The sequence below is a fragment of the Balearica regulorum genome, chromosome 5 (assembly GCF_011004875.1).
Source record: "Balearica regulorum gibbericeps isolate bBalReg1 chromosome 5, bBalReg1.pri, whole genome shotgun sequence".
NCBI lineage: Eukaryota > Metazoa > Chordata > Aves > Gruiformes > Gruidae > Balearica > Balearica regulorum.
Window position 1 is genome coordinate 45414870 of NC_046188.1, and position 18697 is coordinate 45433566.

Genomic DNA, 18697 nt, shown 5'->3' on the forward strand with positions numbered 1-18697 from the left:
CTGTGATCAGAAGCAGAGAGCTCTAACATATTTAGGGTCACTAATATTGTATTTTGTCTTCTGCACATACTTGCTCAGATGAGACATTTCAATCATCTCTATTCAAGGAACATTAAGAAACAGGAGGTATCTCAGGTCATCTAAATCCTCCTCTCTAGTGCAGGATCATGCCTCTCCCCTGCCCCTGCTTTGTTTATATCTAATCCAATTGAGAGTGTCTCAAGCAGCTGGAATATTCTCCTTTCTCTCAGCAGACATCAGAAAAGCCTGACAGAGAGCTGTCTTCAAGACTTGTTGCCTACATAAACAGTCTGATTTTTTATTTTAGTTAATGTGATTCCTTTGTATCTGACTAGAGCAAAGGCAGACGCTTGTGTGAAATTTGAATAAGGACAATAAAAACCAGGGACCTTCTCCATGGCTGGTGCAGAGGAACAGAGAGGGACAGCAACACCAAGGGATCCAGCACTCCTTTAGCCCTATAGGTGAATTTTCAAAGAGGAGTAGAGCCAGTAGACTATGGGTCATCTGGGCTTAATATATTTTTAATATGAAAACAAAAATAAACGAAAGCTTAACGTGGAATTTCTCCTGGTTATTTACCCTGGTCTTACATTCTCTCTATTCACTGCTGGCTGCTATTGGAGACAAGACCCTGGATTAGACAAAATGTGACCTGGCCTAGCAGCTCTTGTGTCCCTTCCACAGCACTGTACTAAGGTACACCCTTGGGGCTTTAGACTCTGTGGCTCCTGAGTTTGGTTTGATTTAAGAAGTACAACAGAATCTGCTGGAATTAAGGGGGGGGTTTAATTTTTATTTTAAGTCCAACCCTCATCACAGCTTCCTCCCCACTTCAGTGTTTGTTTGCTTTGAGATCCCGATGGTTGTATATTTTGCAAGTGACTTTTTTTTATCCTTGTACACTTCTACAATTATACACATGCTTGTATAAAGCCACTTAATCAAGCATAAGGAATAAGAGTTTGCACTATATACTGACACAGAGATTGGGAGAAACAAAAAGCATTCCCTTTTAACATTTTATACATCACAAATAAGACCAAAACAGATGTAAAACAAGCCAATTCCTCATTATATTTTACACTTACCACAACAGAAATCTTTGTGCATTAAATACAACTGAAAGGGAGCTGTGGAGTTGGCATTAGCTTGACAGATGCTGAGATGAGCTGCACCAGAAAGGAATATCTCAGCCTGAAACGCTGCATGTTAAAAAGGCATCTGCTTATTGTTTGATATGTGTATTTATTTACATAGACAGCTTACTGACACGCTGAAAGGTTGGGGAGGGTGGTGTAGGCTGGCATTTTTAACTCTCAGCAGGCATTCAGCATGCAGTTTGTTATCTTTTGGTCATGTCACAAGCTTCCATTTTATTGCTGAGTGGTGGCAAAAGCGGGGGGGAGCGGGGAAGGGGTCCCCTCTGCTGCACAGACTTGGCTCTCCTCCAGGAGCTTGCCCTCAGCACACAAGGCAGAGCTTCCAAGTTCAGCCTCCACAGGCACGCTGCCCCTAGGGCTCACCCTCCAACTTCTGGGGCCTCTGTACCTTTGATACAGACATGAGAAGAGTCCCTCAAAAGCAAGTCAAGCACAGCTTCTTGTGCATAAAAAGAGATCTTCTTTAACAAGAAAGAAAATTAATTAAGTGGGTAAAATCCCACAGGTTGGAACAGCAGCTAAAGAATTATCTTTCTATCAGGTTGGTAATGAGGACTAAAAAACCTCACACAGACATTAACAGCATTATACGGGCTCATTGGCATTCCAGATCAGATGCAAAGCTTGGCATTCCCAGGAGCGGCAGATGCAGCTCCAGTTAGAGACCAGACCCCAGGCAAACCACAGCCCTGCTGAAAACAGTATCATCACAACGCATGAAAATGAAAAGTACATACCTATCTAGCAGAATAACTTTTTCCCACAGAAGTTATGCCCAGGGAAACTGTTGGTCACAACATCCAATGCCGCAGGTTGATCTGACACACCTCCGAAACCTGTGTTTAGATATACATGTGTGTGTGAGAGAGAGAGCTTTATTCAACATGCTGGGGGGAGCGAGAACAGCCAGCACACATCTAGGTGTACATCAAATGACACAGACACTGACCGCATCCCCATACTTTACCCTATTGACTTCCCCACCAACGCTGCTGGCTGCTGTGAGTTAACGCTTACAAGTACTACTCAGTTCTAACAAAGTAATGCAGATTATCCCCTGCAACAGAAAGACTACCTGATTTGGGTTCAATGACAAGGCAAGCAGTGATTCAATACGGGCTTGCTACCATGAAGAAGCCACAGAGCCTCACACTGAACTGTGCCAAGCTACTAAAAGCTACATTTCAGAAATGCACTAACTTCCCTGGCTGCTAAGGTAAAGGAGTCTTCTCTCCCCCCAAAAAAAGAAAAGAAAACAAAACAAAAAACTACTGGCCACCTTTTCAAAAACACACCTTTGGACATCCTCCTGCCTCTCTGTTACTATTTGTATTACAAGAGTCCCGTGAGGCCCCACAGAACCAAGCACTTACTGTGTGCAGCATGAGAGAGCCCCCTGCCCAAAGAGCTTGCTGCCTGAACAGACAAAAAGCAGAAAAAAAAGGAAATACTAATATTTCCCTTGTTAAAGATGAGAAGTAGAAATGCAAAGAGATACTGGTGGTAAAAATCAGATAGGAAGCCAGTAACAGAACTGGGAAGGGAAAATCTTCAGTCTCGAGCCTATTCCTTCAGTACGGAAATCACTGTTTCTTCCCTTCTTGTTCTGTCTTTCCCTGAAAGTTGTTTCTTTTACAGTTTGTAAAGTTCATCCTTAAAAGCAAAGTCGCCAGCCTGTTGAAGTGCTTCTCACTGTCAGGGGGAGGAGGCTTAGGGATTCTGATGTGAATGAGCACAAGGAATTCCCAGCTGACACCCAAAAACTGCCCCAAAGAGGCCAATTTCCCCCCTTTAAATGAACAGCAAATGCTAGTGTGTGCTGTTTCATATAGGCTTTTAATATACCTAATGCTGGGGCCTTCAGCTGACCAACTCGGTTAGAACTACACTAGTGCACGTACTTCTGAAGCAGATGTTTCATTCAGATGTATTACCTGTGTATTATCAATCAACACAGATGATATCCCTCCCAGCTGAGACAATTATTTTACAATTACATTGAAATGAAAGATACTTCTTGCAAAGGTTTCACTAATTACCCAGGCTTACCAAAGGCTAAGGATAACGGGGTATTTTACCACCATCTCTGCCTCTCATTAATCCAAATGCCCTCCGTGCCCTAAACCTATTGGAAAAAGAAACCCATGGCATTTCCTGAGCAATAGGATTAAATTACCTGCTCCGAGGAAGCAGGTTGTCTAACAGAAGTACTTACATTATTAATAGCAATTTTCAATCATTTTACATCATCTTTTAACAAGCACTACTACTTCCTTAGGTTCTCTTGGGTTTGAAACATCTGTAGTGCAGAAACAACAACCATTAGTCTAACTGTTTTTCAAGTTATTCTTTCTTGTTTGACTCAGAAATAATGCTTTCTGTCAGCTTGAACTGTTAATTGAGGTTTGCTGCTGCTTCTGCTCTCTCCCCTTCCCTTGAATAAAGGGCTGGCTGATCCCTGGGATACTGCGGCACAGCACTCGGATTTTCACACTCCAGCTGTCACTCTATTAGCTCTGACAATCTGGCTGTTTTGTATCATACTTTTCTAAGGCTCTCATCTACCTCTCGTATCTCTTTCCTTGGATTCACCTGAGCAGACACATTGACACTTTTGGGCAGGATGTTCCCAGAATTACAGGAGCATCCAAGGGTGGAAAGAAAACAGACATTCAAGGCAGCACGCACTGTATGTGCAGCAAGGGTGTATGTCTACTACTAGCAATTCAAACATCTGCCGGTAGTGAGGTTAGTTTGGAAAGGCTTTGATTCCCACCTAGGGAATTTAGTGTCATTTGCTTGCTCCACGAGAGTGTCATGAGCTTCCTCATGCACTGTTAGATCCAAATATACTCTTATGCATTACAGAGTTTTATGTATAACACACGTGTGTGTGATTCTGGTCCTTCAGAAGATTTCTCAGTGAAAAATCTAATAAAGAACGGAGCATTTCATGGAGTTGTATAGCTCTTCAATTCTATTTTGGAATGCATCATTAGTTCCACATAGCTGATACTTCTGCTTTATCTTCTTCAGATCCCTTTTCTTTAAACAAACTCCAGATTCCCCACACACCCCCAAAAAATGCCTCTTAGGACCTGATTGTTTTTCTTGAAAGACACAATAATTTTAAAGGACTTAGCAGTAGTATTTCAAGAGGAAAAAGCACACAAAAAACCCAATAATCAAATGGTAAAGGCCAAGGAAAAAGCCACAGCCAGTTATGGAAAAGGATATGCAGTGCTGTTCCATTATCCTCTTGAAATGAAGAGTAAAAATTTGTGAAATTCAATTCCAGTGCCTGCAACTCCACCTAAATCCTCCTGACCACAGTAACAAAGCTATTACATACTGTGTGTCTTGGCATTTTCATCATGTTCCAAACATCTAGCTCATGGCTCAAAGGTTTCGGCCCTTCAGATTAATGAGTCTTGTGATCAGCACATGAAATCAGATTGCTAAGTGCAAAGAGAAAAGGAATATAATTTTCCAAGACACAGAGGAATCCACTCTCTCCCTTCATATCCTTCTTTATTTTCCTCGCTGAGGTCAGGTCTCTTTGCCCACATGCTGCATCCCCCTAACCTCTGTCACTCAGTGTCCAACCTGCTGCTGCTCTTAACTGCCTTCTTCATAGAATTTGAGGTGGCTCTAGCTGTGCATAGGTGCGAATAAACCATGATAAAGATTTGATTTTTGCAAATTACTGCACTTAACTTCTGAATAAAGGCTACCATAGAAGGTTACAGTGCAAATACAACTCCTGTCCAAGTCAGTAAAATTAGAGCAGCTCCAAAGATATCAGTGAGAAAACTTTATTAGAACGTGCAAAGACACATACCACACATGGAAGTACAGTTTAACTGACTTGGTTGGAAATTATATTGTTATTGTGCAGTAGGGTTCTTCATGGGAGGAAACAGTAGTAAATTAAGAGCTGAGCCCCACAGAAATAGCTACTAGATTTTCAAGTACCAAGAATCAGATGCCAGAACGTAAATACTATTAACAACATAAATCTTAAAGGCCTCAAAAAGGTTTACTCTGCACAAAAGAAAGGCACTTATTCATCGCAGAAAGCCAGTAATGGGAAGGGATGAAGAACATACATACAGACTCAACCAAACAAACAGCAGCAGAAGATAAGGAAGAACTCCAAGTTAGCACCAGGCAAAGGGATACATCCATTCTTTTCTCTTCTACCAGAAAATAAAAATTTAAAATTGTGACTAAGAGGTATGTTTTTCTTTTTACCTTCTACTCCCTGTATGTTCAAACAAAAACGGAAGAAAAACAAAGAAGAAGAAAAAAACGAAGAAGAAGAAGAAAAAAACGAAGAAGAAGAAGAAAAAAACGAAGAAGAAGAAGAAAAAACGAAGAAGAAGAAGAAAAAAACGAAGAAGAAGAAGAAAAAAACGAAGAAGAAGAAAAAAGAAAAGAATGAACTTCCAATCACCAATCCTTCAGGAAAGAGCAAATCTACAGACCATTTTCTGGAATGCAATGTAAAAATGGTCAAAGCTTTTCAATGGTCCAAAAGAAACATGACTACTAGTAAATGCATTAGCAATTCCAGCACGTTAGAAATAGAGAGATGAGGTAATTTTTCCCTTAGCTAAGGCTCAGTTGTACAAGCACCTTAAAGCCATTTTGTACTGCTTGGCATTCAGCAAAATTACAGTACATCAGAATGGACCGGCTAGGGAGAAGACAACTATTTATTTCGCGCTGTTTTTTTCTCAAGATGGTGCTTTCAAGGACTCATACCAGCTTTCATTACTAGGGCATGTCCCCTATGTGCAAATGTTTTTCATCAGCTGCTTTTCCCCCCAAACCATCCCACTGGTTTTCTCTTCTGCCCTCCTATTCGGCAGCTTTAAACAACTAGTAATCCAAAGCAGGGTGTCATAATGGAAGTTGCAAGCATGGAGCTGGTCAGGCAGTTTAGTTCAAGGACTACTGTTGCTATTACAGGGCACAAGCAGAAGAAAATACTGCAGGTTCTGCAACAATGCTGAATGAACCCAGTTCCCAAAGGATGTCCCAGAACTGGAGAAATGGGATGCCACCCCTCTGAAAGCTGAAGAAAGGAAACTCTTTGGCTCACTGGCACAGTGCGTCAGCAAAGGAACATTGCTTCCTTGCTTTATTAATACAGTTATTAAAATGTGAGACAGTATTTTCTGTTGAAAACCACTATATTATCAGAGAATACTCTTTTGGAGGACTCTGTTAGGCAATTAGTGAAGGAGCACTTCTGAGCCTGCTGAACACAAGAGGAGGAGGGACAGCCAAGGGAAATGACAATTCCATTGAAATTGAGGGCAAAACTCCATGTTAGCAACAGGAGCACAAACAGATCCCAAACAGATGGACAGGGAGAAGCTTCCCTGGGAAGGACAATGTTTTCAGAAGTGATCAGTGGTTTGGGGATGCATCTATACAAATTTCTGAAGGTGGTATCCAAGACTCCTCAGGCAAGAAACGCTTAGTCATTTCTGACAACTTGGCCCTTTGAAAGTATTTCAAGTGAAGTAAAAAAAATCTGATCCATTCCCAAAACCTTTAGATGTCATTGAAGAAATGGTGGGATCCCTGCCTTGTTCATTTACCCCACAATTTTAAAAGTGTTTCCAAAATACTGCACATGCTGATGTTACTATCTATGTTGCTTTTGGAGCCTGGTCACTATATAGGCTGTGGAAGCCAAAATGCAGCTTTTTTATTAGCCTGAGCAATAGAGAGGGCTTCTGACTTTCAGGTTTTCTCCTGACAATGGGACTGCAAATACTCTTTGCCATTGCAGGGGCTATTCCTTCCAGCCAAGACCATACATTCTGCTTTTCTATTGCAGAGCTGCCAGCAAGACTTTTTAATGTCTTCAAAATGAACACGGCCTTGCCTTTTGCCTGACCTTCCCCCCCACTTTTTTTTTTTTATTTCAGCTACTGTTTTTTTTCCAGCACTTCAATAAATGGCACACCTGCACTTCAGCATTTTGCACCAGCCTAGAAACAGTGAGATTGAGAGACAAGGAAAAAGGCCAACACTATCTGTAAAAGAGTTTGATTAAGACAGGGTGTGAACATAAATCTGCTTAGTGGACTTACAATCCACCACAGGAGCTTTTACTAGCACTTAGCTTTTGACTGCACCATTCCACAAGAGTCTAGAGGAGGCAGCATCCCAGCTAATTAGGCAGGGATTGCAGTCAGGAAACCATGACAAGGAAACTATCAACTGCACAAAAACTCTCTCCTGCATTATCTGGTTTGGACTCTTGGGCACACAAAAAGGCCACCAGCACAGTTATGGCATAGCCGCTAAGAAAGCATTACCTGCTCTGGACAGCTGTAGTTCACTTTGGTGGAGTTAAGCGTTTAAAGGCCCTCAGAAAGCAGCTCCTCGCTGCAATAAGGTGAAGAGAGCTCTTCCAAGGTGAAACCTTTGTTCCCTTTGGCTCACCTGGTGAAAGTTGCTGCTTATAATCCATGATTACTTAAGTCAGCTCTAATGTCTGGCAACCAGTTGACAAGATACAGCAGTCTGCAGACAGCTCAAGCTAGGACCATGAATAAATAATTTTTGCCAGCTCAGAAATGTTTTCTGGCACACAGTGAGCCCAGCAACTGGAAGGAGGGACGAAGCCTTAGGAGGCTGTGAAACCTTGCTCTTTTGCACTGATGGTGCAATCAAGCAGTACTGATTGGTTTCAGCCTTTGAGAGGTTTCTAAACACTTAACAGCTCCAGTCCATCCGGGCAAAGCATCAGACACAGCTTCCTAGGCACAAACAAGTCAGTCTCAAGACAGTAATGAAAGAGAGATGAGGCGTGCGTATCCCTCACCTAAGCACACTTCAGAGTGAGTTGCGAAAGCTAGAAAGATACATGTTGCTAAAGCATTCAGCCCACTCTATCTTCTAGCTACAGCATAAACCACCTGCATTTAATTGAAAGGTAGGTAAGAAAGACAACTAAAGTTCAGGCACCAGCTGCCATCCCAGATGAAAGCAGTCAGAGCAATGTTACAGCACAAGTGTTTAGAACCAGAGGCCTCCTTCCACCTTGGACCAGGAGCAAGACAGGTGGAGGCAGCATTTAGCTCACCATGAGCTTTTCTTCCTCCTTTGAATGGCTGCCACACTGTCCTGCACTTACTCAAGGCCAGAGGAGTCAGGGATCCCCTTCAGCCACCCTGGCCCCACAGCCCACACTCAGCCAGCAGACTCCTGCACCAGGAATTAACTGGCAATGAAGAAGGTCAAACAAAATACTCGGCATCATCTCCTCACCAAGCTCTCCTCTGGCAACTAACAAAACAAGAAAGCCCCCACTAAAAACACCTGTAAAATGCAAGAGCATCTCTCTGTGCCCAGATAATGCTCAACAGGGCCCTTCTCTGTGTTTCCAGAGTACTGCAACCAGAAAATCCAAGCCACTCAAGTAGCTCTCCAAGGCAGACATTAAACATTCATGTGTAATAAACACCCTCCTGAGCCCCAGGGACCAGCGAGAAGTGTAGAGAAACACAGCAAACAGAATCCAGAGAGGCCACAGAATCCAGACCCACAATGCCACTGCAGTTATTTGAATATGCAAAGAAAAAAATAGAAGTGCTTTCAAAATGGACTGTGTGCTAAGAAACAGAAATGAAATTTTCTATTTTGGACACTGTAGTTCAAGGGCAGTTTTCCCTTATCTCTGAACAGCAACAGAGCATGCTTCTCAGTTATTTTAGAAATGTATAAAAGAATTTCAAACATGCTGTCTGCATTGCTTTGCAATGCAATCCTTGGACTGAAATGTCTCCACACTTGCAATCTTTTTATCTTCTCTCTCCAGAGCAGGGGGGGCAGTTGGAGAGGGCAAGGGAAATGGATCTGAGAGACCACAGAACAAAGATTGGGAGCTGGGAGAGCAGCCGGCTATTGCTCCTTTGATGGCTTTGGCTTGTCCAGTTAGAGTGTTGGACTTTATTTATCTATTGATTTTATATTCATGGTACTGTGGTTTTAAACAGAACTGTGAGGTTCTAGGAACATATAACAGGAAAAGTCTTTTAAAATCATATGGAAGAACACACGTAAGGCAGGGGGCAGCCAGCTCTGAGGATAGAGGTCACTATATGCAGTTTCCACAGGAAATGCTTCTAGCTGTTAACAATACCTATGTGGATCTTTTTCCATATAATTGCTTAATTTCACATAGTGGAAAAAGTAAGTACTGCAAAGATTAATATTTTAATATCATAGAAGATATGCAAACACAGTTAAAGTAATAAAAAAATGCAACTGAGTGCATAGCCGAAGCTTTACAGCAAATTTGTTCACTTATGTTAATGTCCACTGTGTATTAGTAGTTCCATAAATACTTTTGTAAATAAGATTACCAGCAGAAACTGAAACAATTCTTTTTAAACAAATTTTAAAGAATGGCTACAGAATAAGAATTTTATAATTCAATGCAAATATTCGTGCAAGAAGCTAGATCCTATGAATTATATGCATTTAGTTAAGGAGCAGAAACACTGTTGTGTGACCTATATGTCAAAATACAAACTGAATTGTGCAGCTGGAAGCTGAACACTTGAATACCAGCCACTGAATACTAAAAAGGAATTGCTTGTAAACAACCAGCAAACCAAGAAACAATCTGTGAATAATTTCAAATAACTCATGGAATTGAGAAGTCAATAAGCTATTTGTAGAAAATTTGTCAATAGAAGAACTTACATAGAAAATTATATTTTAAAATTGCCACAAATTATTCATGTAACTATCACAAGAACATTTATGATTCATCATGAAGAGACATAAGTAATTATACCAGGAGTTGAAAAGGCATTTTCTTTCTTGTATTATATTCCGTAACTGATCAGGTGTATTAGGATAATATTTTTAGTTACAGTTCTGCTGATCCCCAAAGCATAAGCCATTAGTGAGTGATAGAGGCAAGATGATGAAACTTGATGGCTAAGTAGTCTCATTCGCTCTCACCAAGTTTGAGCAAAATCTGACGTCAGTGAATCTGTACTTGAATGTATTACTGTCATCATTCAATCTCATTCTTGTAGATGGTCATAACAGATAATAATTTCATTCTCTTTATTTGCAGAAGAGCAGTGACACCTTCAATTCAATGCAGCACAATCCTCTTTAATCCTTTAAAATTTTAAAGCATCTGATTTGCTATTACTGTACAACTGGAAAAAACCAAAACCAAATAAACAAAAAAAAAAACCAAAACAAAAAAAAAACCCCAAACCTTCCTAGAGCTGGATTCTCCAAGCATCCCTAAGAGCTCTCAAAGAGCTGCAGGACAGGGATCCCAAGCTGGACATGACAGTTGGAAAAAGAAGACTGGTGACCTTTCTACACCGATAAGTTGATTATTTGTTGGATTTACCATAGTACTGCATGGAGAGGCAGCAAGCAGCTGCCAAGAAGCCTCAGTCCCCCGTGTTCACAGCAGCAGTTCCTGGTGGAAACTTCACAAGCCTTCCAGTTCATGAGGAAAACAGCAGATTATGGGATACAAGGAAAGCTGGCCCTGTTCAACTGTGATGAGATCTACTCCAGGAGGAACAGGAAACACATTTTTAGAAAGGTTTTATTCTGAAGGAGAGAATTCCCAGAGCCACAGATGTTGTAAAAGCATTAGGCTTCCTTGACCTCCGTAATAAAATGGCAGAAACCAACACTGCTGCAGAGATTTTGCAACATTTTAGAACAATTTTGTGGTTCTACTTCTCTCATCAATTTTGAGTTTCATTTGCTTTCTCTCTTCTTCTATTGACATAACAACAGAGAACGGTAAGTGACATCCTTTGTTTCACACAGAAGCCTTTATTCCCCTCCTCTTGACTTGAAATTAGAGAACTGCAGAGATGGTGTCGGAGGCACTAATCACATTGGTGAAACAACCAAGTTCGCTAAATCACAGAAACGAGAGCAGCAGAAAGGTGCTGCTCCCAAACAATTTGAGGGTTTCGTTGCTCTTCATTGGGTCAAGTACCTTCATGCATCTGGGGTTCTACCACCTGCCTCTCCTAACAGGTTTATAGCTCCCTGCTTGTTGCACCTCAGCAGTACAATGTGTCATCTCCACGACCTTCCATAAATTACACATTTAGGGAAATATTAACAACCATGAGACTTATAATACTTCCTGTATATTTTATAAGTGATCTCAAACACTCGTAACTCTGTTTCCTTCAGATCAGGTACAAGACTAGATGAAGAACTTGCTTTCAAGTGTAACTTCGTATCTCCAGAAAAGCAGCAGGGCAACCTAAGCAGATGGTTACTTTTTGCTAAATATTGGTTTTCCCTGTAATTGCACCTCTCCTGGCCCGCATGAGATGTACTGGTAGTAACTGCTGTAATAAGGGTAGATTACAACTTGCATTAGCACATCAGTGTGGTATAACGAAGCATTCAAACAAAACTAATGTCTTTGGAATTGAGAGAGAGAGAGAAGGTAATTGAAAAGGACAGGAGAGTGGTCACAAATATCCTACGTGTTATGTGTGGAGTCCAACAACTTGGAACTGGCTCTGGCACGGTTGTCTAGTTAAGATTAATCACATTTCTGCCAGCACTCAGCCACGCTTCTGTGATGTCCCTTCCCTGGACTCTCTCTTCTCCTGTTTGGGTCACCAGTCAAAGGCAATCCTAGAACAACAAACACCTCCTTTGGGGCTTTATTTAAACAAACAGACAGCTCCTCCTGAAGAAATGCCAGTGTCATAATGACATCCAAACCATTTTTCAACATTTCACAATGTGTTTAAGGAGGAGAGATGCTGTCAGGCTGAAAAGCTCAGCCAGCTGGCCATTAGGAACCAGACACACTTCTTGGGGTGACTGACTTTAACTCTTTTCTTTGTATTTCTTGCCCTGCCTCCCCTCAGGATAAAGTCGCAGTGTAACTGCCTCACATCCCTCAGCTGCAGAGACCGAGCAGAGTTTGCCCAGGGCACCTCGGAGTTCTCCCAGCTCAGGCAGGGGGGCAGGCAAGGAAGCTCCCAGCCTCGTCCTCCTGATACACTGAGGAACTTTGCTGTCACGAGGATACCAAGCCACACGTCACACTTTTTGGGCCTCACAGAAAATGTATCTTAGAAAAAAAAAAAAAGAAAAAATAGCCTTACTTACTTTCAAAAAGGAACTGTACCATCACCAGGAAAAACAAGCAATTAAAACTCGGTTCCCAAAGAGCTTTACAATGGTCACTTGACTGTCCTAGAGATTAACAACTTTATTACCTCTTCTCTCACTAACATACCCCTAACCTATCCCAGCTTCACAACTACATTTTCTCCAACAGATGGTCTAAGTAATTAACATAATTTTGCTAAACTCAGGGAAAGTGTTCTCAACATGTATTTATTTAGCTTTGAAGGCTGGTACTTCTATTTCAGACATGAGAAACCACATTTTCACGTTTAAAAGGTTACCTCCCCCAACAATATCAATAGGCCTAATAAAAGATACAACCTACTTTCCCTGTCAACCTTGCCCAAGAAACTGCCACCACTAGATGTATTTCAGTACAGCTTTTCCCACTGAATCTTCTTATGTGTCTCTTTGCTGCCCTGCGTTCGTATTTCAGTTGATAAAGGATGAAACACTAAAAGCAATAGCTTTCCCCTTGAAGCACACCAAGGCATTTGCTTGCTGTAGCATTTGTATTTGCGATCAGTACAGGCAGGATCGTGTCATCCTTTTCTTAGACCAAGTGCTCAGGGAGGAAGAGATCAGCAGGAGCAGAGCTTGCACTCAACAAGCAAGAGAGCTTGCTTTCAAGTCCTTTGTACAGTATTTATAAAGTATCGATGGAAGCAGTAGGTGGCAGCTGGTTAACATCCTATAACACCACTACAGAACGATTTTGACCAGAAGTTAAAGAGAACCTTATAATTAATTGAGGCTGCAGGAGGAATGCAGGCAGACTGACTAATTACCTCGGATACCCTGGCTAAGGCGCTTGCTGTTGCAACACGTGTTAGGGGATCTCTAGTGTTCATAAGCAGTCAGGATCTCTGTTTTGTGTCTCCGCTAAAGATGCATTTCTAAATAACTAACATGGCTCCCTCAGCCAGAGCCCTCGCTCTGTGTTGTATTGCAACAGCCATTGTTTTCCTTTCCCTCACACAGCACAGCCTTGCTCAGATCTGTGCTCTGCTCCTGACAAGCGTAAGATTTCCCTGTTATCTACTGACCGGCAGGAGAAACAAAATGTGAATATTGAGGTCAGCATAAAATAATATGGGAATTGCCACCCCAACCCCCCCAAGCTGGACATTTACATGGAAACAATCAGAAAATCATTCTGGCACTGAGAATATTGTGAGGTTCAGCAAAGTGAGCATGAGGCAAGTGGAGCGAGCGTATTTAAAAAAAAAATAAAAAATAATCGCATCTCTTCAGAGGCTGAGTGGAAGGAAAAAAATAACTTTCATACAGCATTGGCCAAAATGCCTGCTAAGGGTACTTATACAATAAATCAGCTTCTGATTTCTCTTTAACCTTGTGACCTTTTAAATCTGTAAGTGGAAAGGTTTTCAGTTAGAAAAAAAGTAAAATGAGGGCTCAAGTTAAAAAGTTCACCTGGCAAAAATGTAAGAAGAGGCTTAAAAACTACCAGCCTCATTTCCCCAGATTAATCTGCAGTGCAAATGTGAAGATGCTAATGATTTATTTCTCACCCCTCTGCACCAACTCCCTCTTGGTCTCTTTAAGACAGAAAAATGAATAATAATAATAATAAATGTATGTGCTCCTTTCATTAACAACTCTGAGCTCTCATTTATGACTTGGTATTGAAACATCAAAAACAAGCTCCCCAACCCCCATCACACCGGGTGATCAATGCTTCTTTAGCACTTAGAGAAGATCTAGAGAGGCACCTAATACATTTATTATGTTACAGTCACCAGCATAAATTCTTTTCAAAATGTAATAATCCCCTCCACATGACACTTAACTCCCCAGTAGGTCCTTCTGCAGCCAGGTTAATAACCCTCATATTATGTAGGTAAAAGAAGATTAACAGTGAATACGTTGAATCCAAGTTTATAGTATGGTACCTCCTCCTTTTGTTTGGTTCCAGGCCCTGCTGGCCTTTATCTAGGACTTGACAAACTCATCCATCCCATTTGGCATTGCTGGCAAACGCTTCTCGATCAAGCATTTGGGATCAAAGAAGGCCTTCTCATTTCCTCACACTGCAACTCCAGTGATGTAGTCTCACTTTAATTTGTCTTCCTAGTCCAGCAGAAACAGTAACAAGCAAGTGAGGGAATAATTCATTTCCCTTAAGAAATTCAGCTCTCAAAAATTTATTTCCAAGTAATGCATTTTATCCATATTGCCTTTAGAACAAAATACCATATTTTCAGAACAAAATACCACATTTTCAAACTTCAACAGGCACCCAAATTCCTCGAAACTCATAAAATCCTCAACACAAGATGGAAGAGTAAGCTCTAAATACGACTTCGTATTCTTAACAAAAGATAGGTGTTTTCTCTCTCCCATGTTTCCTTCCTGACAACAGCACCCAACAGATCTGCAACCACAGCCTGTTCTGCCCAAGTCAGGAAACCCTCAGAGCAGCAGCCTTCCCCATGAACCAAAGCAGCAAAAATTCTCTTTAGGTAACAGCAAGCCAGGGAGCACAAACTACCACCTTGCTCCCCCAAGCAAGGCTAAGTGACCCAGGTTGGTCACCTGGCAAAACATCCCCATCGCCTCTTTTGTACAGCTTGTTCTCCTCCGGGTTGTTCTGTAGAGAGGTTATTGTGCTGACACCATGTGCAACAGCCAGGTGCAGGCAAGACCAACTGGGCTCATTCAGCACAAAGCAAGAAAAAACAGGAGGTGGCTGGGGAGGAAAAGAAATATGGAAAAACAGACAAAAGCAGCAGGTCCTGAAATTCTGAAGTGCTTTAGCCCAATGAGAAGAGGATTCTACAAATAGCAGCTATGAACCTGGTCAAAATCATAAACATGTGAAAGGAAAACATGCTGCCAGAAACCACCTGCCACATGTGCAGTTACCAATCTCTCCTCCCCAAAGGAAACAGGAGCCTTCTATTTCAGGGATACGATCATGTTTCCAAAATGAAACACAGCTGATAATAAACAAAGCTCCAAATACCCACGAACGCAGAGCTGTTCCATGATACAGTCAGACTTCCAGCTCTCTACTTGATAGCAGTCACCAAGGACAAATCCTTGCTTTGAGTAGGGAATAGACTGCAAAAGGTGCCAGGGAATCATTTCTGTTGGGTGCTGTCAAGAGTTTTGAGCTGGAGTAGGCAGAATCCCTAATCCTTTTCCTCCATCCGCTCCAGTTAGGTCCTGGATTGCTGCAGATACACTTTCAAGGAAGTCTAAAATGAGATCTAGCTGAGAGATGGAATTAGAACTTTCTTACCCTGGTCACCTCCTCAGGTGACAGGCTGCAAGTTGACTGCCATCCCTGAGACAGACCAGATAAGCACTGTTGTCTGACATAGGCACAACAGCAGGACTCTGGTGGGCTGGGAAAAATCTAGCTGTACTTAGGTAGGGAACAAGGCTTTGCAAGAACCCTTCCTTTTCTGATTTTCAGATGTTGAACAGAGTGAAAATCCTGTCACGCTTCATCCTCTTCAAAACAAAGCAAGTTGGAAGGAGAAGGAGAGGTTATTTGCTTGATTTAGATCCTAGCTATAGTCACTCATTATTATTCAGCACTGGCTCAGCACGGACAATACACACACTTTGCACTGTAAAAAAACCAAAGAAAGGCATTCTTCCTGCCTCAGTGGATCTATATTCTAAGGCCATCAATCTCATCCCAACACTTGGTACAAGCGGCAATCAGCAGATGGATCACTGTCAAAGCACTGTATCCTTTTTACCTTTCTTATACTAAAGACCACACATCTATATTTGGTGACTTTTTTCTGAAAACAAAGCCAGTCAAAACATTTTGAATTTCAAACTTTCTCAACCAAAATTAGACAGGAAAAAACCCCATTCCATGGTAATCTCTTCTAGTTTTCAAATCACTCTACTTGAAAAGCAGCTTTGAAGAAGATAGTGTTCAAAGACTATTTGGAACTAACAGAGCACATCTTACGAGGAACCAGGGGAGCTTGAAGTATTCTGATTCTCCCTTGGTAAGGAGGCGCTGTTTTGAATGTGATTGCCCCCAAAGTAGAGATAGTAACCCTTCTGCAGGGCTGCCACCAAGCACTCCAAATTTGGGGGTTCTAGTTGCAAATGTATCTTAATTTTCTAGTATAGGATCAGGTAAACATAAAGAAACTTTGCACTGACATAGACAGGGTAGTAACTTTTATATGTCCAGCCTGTGTCATGCAATATAGCAGCCTCATATCTGATTGAGACCCACCTGCTAGGTCAGTCCTGTATGGTAGCTTGCAATTGCAGCAACTTGCTTCACTTTGCTGACCACGCTAGTGCCAAGCCATCCTGCAGAGGCCAACTTTACACTTCTTGGCCACAGCTGAGGATAAGCTAAAGCCTTCGTCTGATACAGTAGATAGATAGGAATGAATGGACCTATTTTTTTTTTCCAAGCTGTTAGATCTCTAATCATGTGCCACTCCCACCACACACCAGAATGAAAGTGGGGGGAGGTGGGGGGGTGGGAATCATCTACCCCCAGGGAAGTGCTCTAAGTATTACTGGAAAGAAACTTGCCTCAATTCCCACTGAAGGTAGCTAGAGGAAGCAGACATCCATCCATATAGGCAGCCACAGCACCTAACTACAGTGCTACAGTTTTCAACAAAGCCTTCCTGGGTCTAGCAGTCAGATCAGCCCTTTGCCACAGCTACAAACATCCATCAATACTGGTGCTGGAAGAATTCAAACAACCTCCTGTTGCCCCTGAACACAAAGTCTCTTTCTACAGCTCTTTTTCCCATCCTCTGGGAATCATTCAGGTGTAGCTAACAACTATGCTAAATCAACATGGTTGCAAACACTGCATATTTTAATTCCTCGGTTTCTAAGGCATGACATCTAATGCCTTTATTTCATTGAGAAGAGAGCAGAAAGGGATAGCAGGGCAACTAAAAGGAGAGCATCCTGCAATGCCAGTAGATTTCTATCACTGCTTGGTCTTTGTTCAGATATCCAGTATGAAGGAGAGCCCAGATCAAAGAAAAGGGAGAGACACAGGTCTGAACGAAGTCCACTGGAAAGTCCAGAGCTTTGACTCTCCTGCAAAACACTGGATTTACTCAATGTGCAGTTCCTCCTTTCTCTCATCCCTTTCGTCCCATACATTGCTGCTGGGTTTGAAAGAGTGCCTGAAGTTTCATGCCACTTCATCCTAGCTGCCCTCAGCTGAACTGAGCTGGGTTTGCTGCCTCTCCTCCAAGCACAAGCGTCGTGGGTGCTGTCAGGCACATTGGGGAGACAGGGGAGAGGTGGCTGCTACCCCCATCAGCATCTTCTGGAAGAGGAGTCTGCCCTTCAGACCCTCTGGGCAGCTGGCTGTAGCGGGCAGCCCTATCAACACGACTGCCCGTGTGGCCTCCAACAGCAGAACCTGTCAATTTAAAAAGGTAAAAGGAGACATAGCTCAGCTGCAGGTACGCACTGGATTCCCTATTTCTGCCCTCCTCGAGGCAGCAAAAGAAGAGACTTCTGGGCCTCCGCTCCTTGCATACCTCGGCAGAGGAAACGCTTCTGGCTCTGCCTGAGCCCAGCTGCCCTGTGAGTCAGAGGCAGTCATCAGCAGAGTCATCAACCCAGCACAGAGTTAAATTTAAGGCCTAGAGGCCTTAAAGATAAGGTCTAAATTGTGACATTTACATTCAAATTGTGATTTAAGGTTTACATTTGGGTACATGAACGCACAGAGTGTCACCGGACTGCCAAGTACTGCACGGAGAGCTAGAGGGAGGGGAGGGCCAAGCGGCCTGGCTGGGCTCCCTCCCTGGGCCTCAAGCCCCAGCTCTGACGTAGAGCCCCATTGTGAACAAGTGATCTCGGGGGAAATGTTCACATCTGAGCAAACTTCCCTTTGGAAAATGAAATAAATAAATAAAATAAGCCCTTGCCTTTCTGAACAGGCTGAAGCACGCAAAAAGTTAAAGCCTCAACTGCCAGTGTGGCAGATTAATCGTTTATTGACCATCACGTCTGACACAAGGGAATATACTCTTTGAAGGTCCCTGCACCAAGAGTGCGCAGAGGATGAGCCTTTTTTCCACCCGAGGGTAACAAAAAATCCTCCGACTCACCCAACTGTGACGAGCACACTGGAAGTCAGAGTGGCAAATGACAGCATTGTGCATCAGAATATGAATTATGTAAAATTATGCATGCAAATGCACAGGGGAGGGGGAGAATCCAACTTCTCCCAGTTGTGGCAGACATTAGCTTTTCTTCTGCAAACTCCCTGAAATCCCCAAAAGAAGGGATACGCAGGGCCAGATAAACTATCTCCCCCCCACCCTCCTTTTCATGAAAGCTTCTCATAG

General features: G+C 42.4%; 1 protein-coding gene across 4 annotated transcripts in view; it reads right to left on the bottom strand.

Annotated features, from left to right (window-relative positions):
- The window catches only part of TSPAN18 (tetraspanin 18), a 127938-nt gene that overhangs the window by 65449 nt on the left and 43792 nt on the right, over positions 1-18697 (bottom strand). The window contains exon 1 of one of the 4 annotated variants that reach the window (XM_075754676.1): positions 1922-1993. The exons of the other annotated variants lie outside the window; for them this stretch is intronic. The gene's annotated coding sequence lies outside the window, so the exon portion shown is untranslated. Of the gene's footprint in view, positions 1-1921; positions 1994-18697 lie in introns of those variants that run through there. 4 annotated transcript variants of the gene reach the window in all.